The following is a 9,617-nucleotide window of genomic DNA, read 5'->3' on the forward strand; positions in this document are numbered from 1 at the left end:
TGAAGAGTTTGGGAAATATCGAGGGATCTAGGCACGGAATCGGATTGTATTTAATTATGGTAAATTTGTGGTGCCAAAATGGCGAAAAAGACTTAGCAAAGGTACAAACAGGACAGGATTCTGAAGATTATGAGAAATATCGATGGATGCAGGCACGGATTTGGATTATCCTTGACAGTGGTAAATTTGAGGTGCGGAATTGTGAAAGAAACCAGATTATGTACTTGCACCGTGACATTTGTGGGCATCAAGGATCAGAGAGAACTATGGAACAGTTGAAGAATCTGTGTTGGTGGCCGAAATTGCGAAGAGATGCACAATATTATTGTAAGGATTGTTTGATTTGTGCTCAGTGATAACGCAGATAAATCGGCCAAAGAAGCAATTTTAAGACAGGTCCCGTAGAAGGACCACGTGTTAACATGCAGATTTATATTGTTGCATCTTTACCTCCATACCCTGGAGGACTGAACTATATCCTCGGGATAGGGGATGCGGTCACCAAGTGGATAGAGGCTGCCACAACTAGATCATGAAAACCGCTGATGTTACAGCCAGGATTTTGTCCGAGAGAGTTTTTCTCCGTTGGGGATTGCCAAGGACTCTAGAATCAGATGATGGTCCCCGCTACACCGCAGAGGTGACACAAAATCTAATGAAACTGTTTCGGCTAAAACGGAAGTTCCATATTCTCTATCCAGCACAATACAGCGCGATTGTTGAACGGATGAACAGAACTTTAAAGACAATGTTGTCTAAAATGGCTAAACGACTCCTGGGTCACTGTCTTACACTATGTTCTTATGATAGTCCTCAGCACAGAAGCATCCTCTCCTGCATTTACTCGTTTTAAGTTGACGATCGGGAGAAAAATGAAAGGGTTAGTATTCCTGCTTGGCTAGATCTATCACAGACCGAGTATGATACATTGGAAAGGACACATGCAAGCAGCAATTAATTGACTGTATTAAGGAGGTCCATTATGATGCCGCCCATAATACGTGACGGAAGAAACTTGTTTCGAGGTGCGAGCAAAACCGTGGGCGTTGGAAATAGGACAAGTTTATGATGTCATTGCATCAGCCGAGCCCCTTTACACCTTCCAGATTTGCCGGGACAGAGCCAATCCATCAGTATATCGAATCCAGACCGCTCCATATAAGTTGGGTTGGTATCATGTTAATTAACTCAAACCCCTTGGAGCTAGTCAATGTCCTCATGTAGCTGAGTTCCAGGAAACCTATTGTCAATGGGATGCCCTGGACCGAGATGAAATGATCATCTTGGATTTACGTTTCAGGCAATCGACGGTGATGGGGATGATGGAGCAGTTGCCCCCTCAGTGAGTTGGGCGACTACTTCCATTTTGTACTCGGAGGATCAGGACAGTTCACATCTCTGCACTCGCCCGAGCCAAAACGGAGACACTGGAAGAGATACAGATGGGAGAACGTGTTTGTTGCGGGGACTTTTGGAAATAAAGTGGGCGATAATTTATCTGATATGAATGGATTTTAGCAAGGCGTTAAATTTAGCCATGGTAGGACCATTCATAATGTCAGAAGATTTGGTATCCAGGGAAAGTTGGCTGACGGATTCTGACCTGACGCCCACAGAAGACAGAGGATAGTTGTAGATGGAGCGTTTTCTCCCTGGATTTTGGTGACAGGTGTCCTGCAGAGATCTGTACTGAGACCGCAGGCGTTTTGTGTTTCTGAACGATTTGGATGAGGAGGTGGTAGGGTGGTTTATTGTGTTTTCAATGATGTGGAGGTTGGTGGAATTATGGATAGTATAGGAGGTTGTCACAGATTACAACAGGACAGTGACAGGACGCAGAGCAGCGCTGAGAAGTTACAGTTGGAGTTCAACTCGGAAAGGTACGAAGTGATTCACTTTGGAAGGATGAATTTGAAAGCAGAGGTGATACTTTCAAGGGTCAACCGAGGGCCGCTCATCGGTACGAGTACCACAATAGGGACGGAGCGGTGCACTGCAGGAGCAGAAGGAAGCGTGATTGACAGGTGAGCTTGAACACATCCGCTGTTCTGCACATACTTACAGTGACGCTGGAAAGGCAATATACCTGACAGTAAATCAGGAGAAAGAAAATACAACTTCGTGGCAAATAATAGAACAGCCTGGGAACCTGCGGATTCTTCACAAGATTTACTACTTTTGTTCAGACAGAGAATGGGTGGAGAAATAGTAGTGGAATCGCGGCAGCTTTGATAATGTCTTTAACGTTAAATAGACAGCGTTTCACGTTACTCGTACGGGATGGTCAAGTCATTGACTGGCAGAGGTCAGGTTCCTGCCAAACAGCCCATGTGTGCGCTGGAAAACATTGTTCTTCAAACTGTCCACAGCCCGCGCTAATCTCCCGAGGACTCGTTCCCTTTTTGAGCCCAAGTCTCTGCAATATCGCTGTGGATCTTTTAAAGTGTTTCGAGGAACATGAATGTAGTGTGTTTTATTGAAACACATGTCAGCTGTCACTGTGATTTCCATCAATCAAACCACCTGGAATGACTGGAACGAAAGGAAGAAAAGATAACTGAATATTCCCCTTTAATAAAGAACTGTTCTCCATTCCACCTGTCGGACTAAACTCCTTCTCTCAACTTCAGAGGCGAATGAGGTCCGTTTAATTTTATAACATAAATCAACTTAATCATGAACTCCTATGTTTGAAATAGCACTGATAGAAAAATGTCCTTTTTAAATTGCACAATTCAGGTGTCATGGAAATTAAACTAGCGACAATCATATCATATTTTGTTTTAGTGGAAATAGATAGCAATATCCCTTGAGGAGTCAAATACATGACATTGTGATTAGGTGAGTACAAACAATTTAACGTAAGTGTTTGTGCATTTGGTTGCCACTAACGTCCCTGACGTGACAGCCACGGTAATTGCCTCAGTGGAATTGCTCTCACCTCAATAAAAGTTTGCTAAACCGATCACCAGTCCATCTGAGCAGCTGAAACGTTCCGTACAACTGAACGCTGCTTCTGACGGAACATGGGATATCCGGCGATTTATTACATCGCGGGCATTTTCTATCCCACACTTGTAGCGGTTGGTGGCCCCGGTAAGATGCCGGAGCTGGTCACTTTATGTATGGTGCCGTCGTTACTCTGCTGCGGTATCCGCACTGTTACTGAGCACAGATGCTACCGTCAGCTGAAACGTGTTTCAGGATTGGAGGATTCAGGCATCTAATGGTTTTACTTTCATTTTTGCACTTTGATCGAAGTGATTATTCTTTTGTCAATTACGCTTATGCCGATATTGACATTGTTTCATAATTTCACCTCGCTAGGCTTTCTGAAGTGATGCTGGTCTCTGCTTTCCTAGGTCCGAGTCTCTATCAGTGCAGACATTTCGATCTTATAACAACGAGGCAGCTTATTTAAATGACGGTCCAGTCTAATTTCGACACGTCAATCTGTTCTTATATAAGTCAGTAAATGCTAAATTGTTTTTCTATCTTATAATTCCATTTCGTCACGGCTGCAAACAATCCCTTCAACTGTTTCACGCCGAATAATGGAACTGGTGTTTCTCCGGTCCGTGAGCCGTGGAACTCAGGTTCTTTGCTCTAAACTGCCCAGCCGGAGTGCAGCGACGGAGACCGCACACACTGGACGCCCGCTTTCCACTTCCAAACAGACCACGCCCCGGGGGCAATCAGAAAGTTGCTGCTAACCATATTTCTATTTTGCTTTCAAATTTCTTCCAGTTAATTTAATGGCGATTGTGATCCTCTCTCGGGGAAAATGCGGACTTTCCAAATGCATCACCCGTTACCTGGTTGGAATGGCAACAGCGGATCTGATGGCAGTTATCATTGTTGCTTTAGTGGATCAGACCAACAATATCCACATTTATTCCAGATCCCTGCTCATCACTCCTGTATGCGCTCTGACACTTGTATTTAAGGTTATAATGACGGACTGTTCTGTTTGGTTCACAGTCAGTTTTACTTTCGATCGTTTCATCGCAATATGTTGCCGAAAGCTGCGGGAGCGATACTGCACTGAGAGAACAGCAACGGTGATTATCGTGACCGTGTTTATAGTGAGCTGCGGGAAATGTGTCCCGTATTACTTTGCACTTGAACCTTACGTTATCATTGACAACACGCCCTGGCGCTGCATCCGCACATATGAATACGCTACTTCACCCGTGTGGAGAGGATACGAATTACTGGACAGTATTTTAACACCATTGATACCAATCGGCTTAATCCTGGTGTTTAACGGGTTAACCGTAAGATATATCGTTGTGGCAAATAGAGTCCGCAGAAGGCTTCGGCACAGTAGTGACAATCAGAAAGATGCCGAGGTGGAAAAACGCAGAAAATCGATGATTTTGGTGTTTTCTATATCAGCTAATTTCATATTACTTTGGATGCCCTCTGTAGTCCATTCTCTGAAATGGCAAACGCAAAATTATTTTTTCCAGGACAGATATTTGAGTTCCCCGGTATACATCCTACAGCAATTTGGGTACATGTTGCAAGTACTCAGTATGTGCACCAATACTTGTATCTATACACTGACACAAAGGAAATTCAGAGAAGAGCTGAGGAATGGAATGAAGTATGTCTTTACATTAAATGGCCATCTGTGTAGGTAACGCCCACGTCTACTGACAATTCAGCGGAGTTTTCAAATAAAGCCGATTTACAATGAACAGGTTTGGCAAATACGTCATTAATTCAAACAATCATATCCCTGGTCATCCGGAAATTGCAGAATTGGCGGAAGATTGCTGACTTCATACAGTTCTGGTAGGTAGCAATACAAACGCTCAATGCTGCTGGCGTGATTGTTACACTGTTTGAGGTTTGTTCCAAACTATCACAGACACTCGACTGTCACAAGGGCAGGAATCGCTTCAGGACTTTTCGGGTTTTTGAAGTTTCAAAATGGACAGGGTCGGGTAACAGAGTGTAAAGGGAGTGCGATGGGAAACCAGGGATAGTATCGCAGCTGCAGAAAGGGAGGACATCGTGGAGCGTTCGTTTGTTAATAGGCTGGGAGACGAACACATAAACATGATCATCCCATTTGGACTATTCTATGCAGCCGCATTTCTAACAAAATAAAAAACTGCAACGGGAACAGTGAGGAACCGGTCCTTTCTGAATACATTGATCAATGTGAACAGCGCAGCAAAGGCTAATATGCTCTAACATGCCGACGCTGAAATGAGGATGCGCTGGAAACTTGGAAAACATTATGACAGATGATTCCCCGATACCGGTAGGGATATAGTCCAGGTAATTTTGGAAGTCGAGCGAAGATATTCCTGAGCTTTTGGACAGGATATTAGTGTCTTCGCTGGCCAGGGAAGTAGAACTAGATGATTGGAGGGTGGAAAATGTTGTTCATTTGTTGACGAAAAGTAGCAGGGATACTTCTTGGAATTATAGACCAGCGAGTCTTACATCGGTAGTGGATAAACTACTGGAGAGGATTATTCAAGAAGGAACTTATGAGTATTTGGAGAAACGTAGTCTGGCTATGGAGAGAGAACATGGCATGTTGTCCTTATTGAGTCAGATTGAATTATTTGAAAATGTGAAAATAAAACTAACAGGTGAATCAGAACAGTCGATGTGGATATATTAATTTTGGTCAGGCGTTTGATCAGCTCCCCATATTAGACTCATTCTGAAAGTCAGGAGGCATGGGATCCAGGGAAACCTGGTTGCGTTGATTCAGAATTGGCTTTCTAACAGAAGGCAGATGATGTCGCAGACAGAGTGAATTCAGGCTGGAAAACAAGGGCAGCCGTGTTCCGCATGAAGAGTCGAAACTTCGGTACACTTTACAAGTCTATTGCGAGTCTAAAGTTACAGTGCTCCGAGAAATAGGGCTGAGGGAAATATCCGATTTAATCTGATCACCCAGCAGCAGGATCATTTATGGAATTAGGGCTGACGACGTAAGCAAATCGCTGACCGATTGACTGCACCAGCGGGTTTTCTGAACTGACCTGTCATTTACATATTACAGGGCAAATGCTACAATGAATTCAAAGCATGTCTTCCAATGGAGCCCTACAACTTAAAACCTGCATTTCAAAGTGATCAGCAGCAGCTTCTGATGCTTATTAAAGGACAACGCCTTCCAAAATGCCAATTCCAAATACCCAGTTCAAGTACACACCAATTTATCCTAATGTCAATTTATCCCTTAATCGTGTTTTTATCGTATCGGGTGTAGATACGCTCATCTTTCGATCTATTTAACCCTGAATCCACATGGCCGGTGTGGATTCCGTGTTTCTCTCTGAAATCAATAATAAATTAAACACACAAAACTACACAAACTAAAAACGCAGCGAAGGCAAAGCAAATATCCGTGCTCACACTTGTCTTCCTTCAAAGACATCGCAGGCAATTAGAGAATACAGAATAAACAACTTCCAAAGCTTCCATCTCCTCATGCTGTAACCATCCATTAACTCAGTCTCCATGCTTCAGTGTGTGCAAGGACAGAGGGATCGAACAGTATCAAAGACTTTCTAGATTGGTCGGTGCTGTGAGACACTAAAGCTCCAACCCAGACATACAGTCAGACATCCAGAGGAAACCACTGCACAGAAACAGGGTCTTCAGCCCGTCCAGTCAGTGATGAGTTATTTAAACTGCCTACTCCCATCGACCTCACCCGGACCGTGGCCATCCATATCCCTCTCATCCGTGTACTTCCCCAATCATCTCTTAAACGTTGACATCGGAATCTCAATTACCACTTGTGTTGGCAGCAGTGTCTACACTCTATCGACCCTCTGGGTGAAGAAATTTCCCCTCATGTTTCCCTTAAACATTTCACATTTCACCCTTCACCCATGATCTCCAGTTGTATTCTCGCCCAACATCAGTGGAGAAAGCCCGCTTGCATTTACACTCTCTATACGCCTCATAATGTTGTATACCTCTATCAAATCTCCCCTCAGTCTTCTACCCGCACGGAATAACGTGCTGACATATGTAATCTTTCCTTTTAATTCAAAATATCCAGTCCCGGCAATAGCTGTGTAGATTTTTTTTTTCTCATTCTTTCAATCTTATTTGCAACTTTCCTGCAGGTGGTTGAGCCCAACCGCACACAATATTCCAAATTGGGCCCCAATAAAGCCTGAAACCACAGCAACGTAACGTCCCAACTCCTGTACTCAGTACTTTGGTCTATGAAGGCCAATGTGCGAAAAGCTGTTTTTACGACCCTGTCTAACTGTGCCGCAACTTTCATTGAATTATGGACCTGCATTCCCAGATTCGTTTGTTCTATCGGACTCCTCAGTGCCCTATTTCTCATTGTGTCAGACCAACCCTGGCTGGTCCTTCCAAAGGGCAACATCTAACAATTGTGTGTGTTAAATGCGATCTGACATTTTTCAGCCCATTTTTCCAGCTGGTCCAGCTCCCGCTTCATGCTCCGGTACTCTTCCTCGCTGTCGACTACACCCGTAATGTTGTTGTCATCGGCAAATTTGCTGATCCAGTTAAAGCCATTATTGTCCAGATCATTGATATAGATGACAAAACACAACGGACGCTTTGTTAAATTGTCCTGAAGTATTATTAGACGCATTGAGAGTAATCTGGAAAAGAAAGGCGTCGTAGCTTTAAATAATTAATCGATTGGGCTTATTTAGTGAGATACGGTACACTAGATAGAGCATAGAACATAGAATATTACAGCACAGTACAGCCCATTATCACATTCATTCATTATTATTATTTATCCATTGATTTTGTTTTGTATTTTTCTGATTTGATAGTGTATGTTGCTGTGATGCAGCGCATCGTCAGTTTTCCTGGTGGTCTAGTGGTTAGGATTCGGCGCTCTCACCGCCGCGGCCCGGGTTCGATTCCCGGTCAGGGAAATAAGATATTGCCTGCTGTTATTTAATGTGCTTATTTTACATTATCGTGTGTATTAACTTGCTGCCACAACAACAACATTCCTGTCTGTGCTTAACCTGCGTCCGCCTGATTCAGCAGCATAAGACCACAAAATATAGAAGCAGAATTCGGCAGTTTGACCCATAAAGTTTGCTTCGACATTTCCTCTCAGCCCCATTCTCCTGCTTTCTACTGTGTGTACTACCTTCTTCCGTCTACAAATGCTGCCTGACCCGCTGAACACTGTTTCTGCAGCGATTCGTTATTTGTTCTGTGTGACACTTGTTAGACAATGAAAACATGACTTTGAAAAAAAATCGCAGGTGCAGTCTCAATAAAGCTGGAAATAACTGTGCGAGGTCTTACAGACACTAACTTGCAATCGATACAATGTAGATTTGATCTTCTTCACTCCTCACTGTACTTCAATCCACTTAGAGATGCTGTCTCTCTGTAGAAGAGGGTGACCATACATTTCCCATATTGGACTCTGGTCCTACTCACTCAGTTTGCCTACATCACCTTGACTCATCTGCCCGGGGTCATCACTGCTCAAATCTCAGTGAGTATTGTCAGGTCCGGTCGGGTTTATTGCCGTGTGCACAGGAACGGTGAGGGACAGGTACAATGAAACACTTGCAGCGTCATTGCAGGCTCGAAAGGACAGACAGTACGCAAAACATAAATTGTACAATTCTGCATCATGAACAAACGGTAGATATAAATCTTGTGCCAGTTTCAGACTTGGAAATGATTCCTCAGGCAAACTGATGACATAGATTGCGAACTATTATATCCACGGGGGAGCATGCAGGCCCAAGAAAGGCTGTTTATTCCTTTTCTTTAAACAGACAGACAACAGAGAGAAGGGCGAGTCTCTTGTCCTCTTCAGCCAGCCCCGGCATTCAATAAGATCAGGCTGGCCCAGACATTTTCTCAATCCTCCCCCCGCCCCCATACAGCAGTTGCCGGTCAAAAGTCGGCCGGTGTCCTCCAGCAAATCTTCTACCGGCTCCTCCGATGAGAGGAGATAAACTTCTGTCGCCCGCCTTTATTTCGACGCCCTGACAGCGCCCCCAGCTTCGATCAGAAGCATATGGATATGAATGTTATATAATGGGACATTGTTCTGAGTTTTGCTCAGTATTGACCGGACTTTGGGGAGGCAGAAGCAGTCAGAGTCTGTGGGAGGGAACAACTCTTGGGTGAAACCCTTTCCGCAATTGGATAACACATTGGATTAACATCTGCATACACGAATGGGAGCAAGGTAGGTTGCACGCCTTTTGATTAGATTGTTTGATGTCGGACCATTACAACGGCTCAGTGACAATCGGCGAGGGTGGTTTTGACGGAAGGTCAGCGAACCGATTTGTCTATGGCAATAGGCGAGGTTGCTCGCTAGACAAGAGAGCAATGGGGAGTCTGTAGAGTGAGTGATATGAAACCGGCGAAAGCTTTCCACGTTCAGAGACCGTGCTGCCCACTTCAGTGAAAGGATGAAGTCCACTTCTTTACACTGACGCTGAAATATCCGTTCTCTGCATTTGATTCTTTTAGCTTTACAGGTCGGTAAAGCTACAGACTACAAAGCGTTTAAGCTGCCCAGAAGGGGATTGATCAGAGTCGTAATAGAAATGAAATTTGCACAATGAGTGTAAAAAACTATAACTCTGCCGGCTGGTACG

The 9,617-nt window shown here is 44.1% G+C and overlaps 1 non-coding gene across 1 annotated transcript; it reads left to right on the forward strand.

Moving 5' to 3' along the window:
• Window positions 1–7,838: 7,838 nt before the first annotated feature.
• Window positions 7,839–7,910, forward strand: trnae-cuc (transfer RNA glutamic acid (anticodon CUC)). Its single transcript has one exon. It is a non-coding gene; the product is annotated as a tRNA-Glu (tRNA).
• The last annotated feature ends 1,707 nt before the right edge of the window (window positions 7,911–9,617 follow it).

Source organism: Hemitrygon akajei, unplaced genomic scaffold (assembly GCF_048418815.1).
Source record: "Hemitrygon akajei unplaced genomic scaffold, sHemAka1.3 Scf000057, whole genome shotgun sequence".
NCBI classification, from domain to species: Eukaryota; Metazoa; Chordata; class Chondrichthyes; order Myliobatiformes; family Dasyatidae; genus Hemitrygon; species Hemitrygon akajei.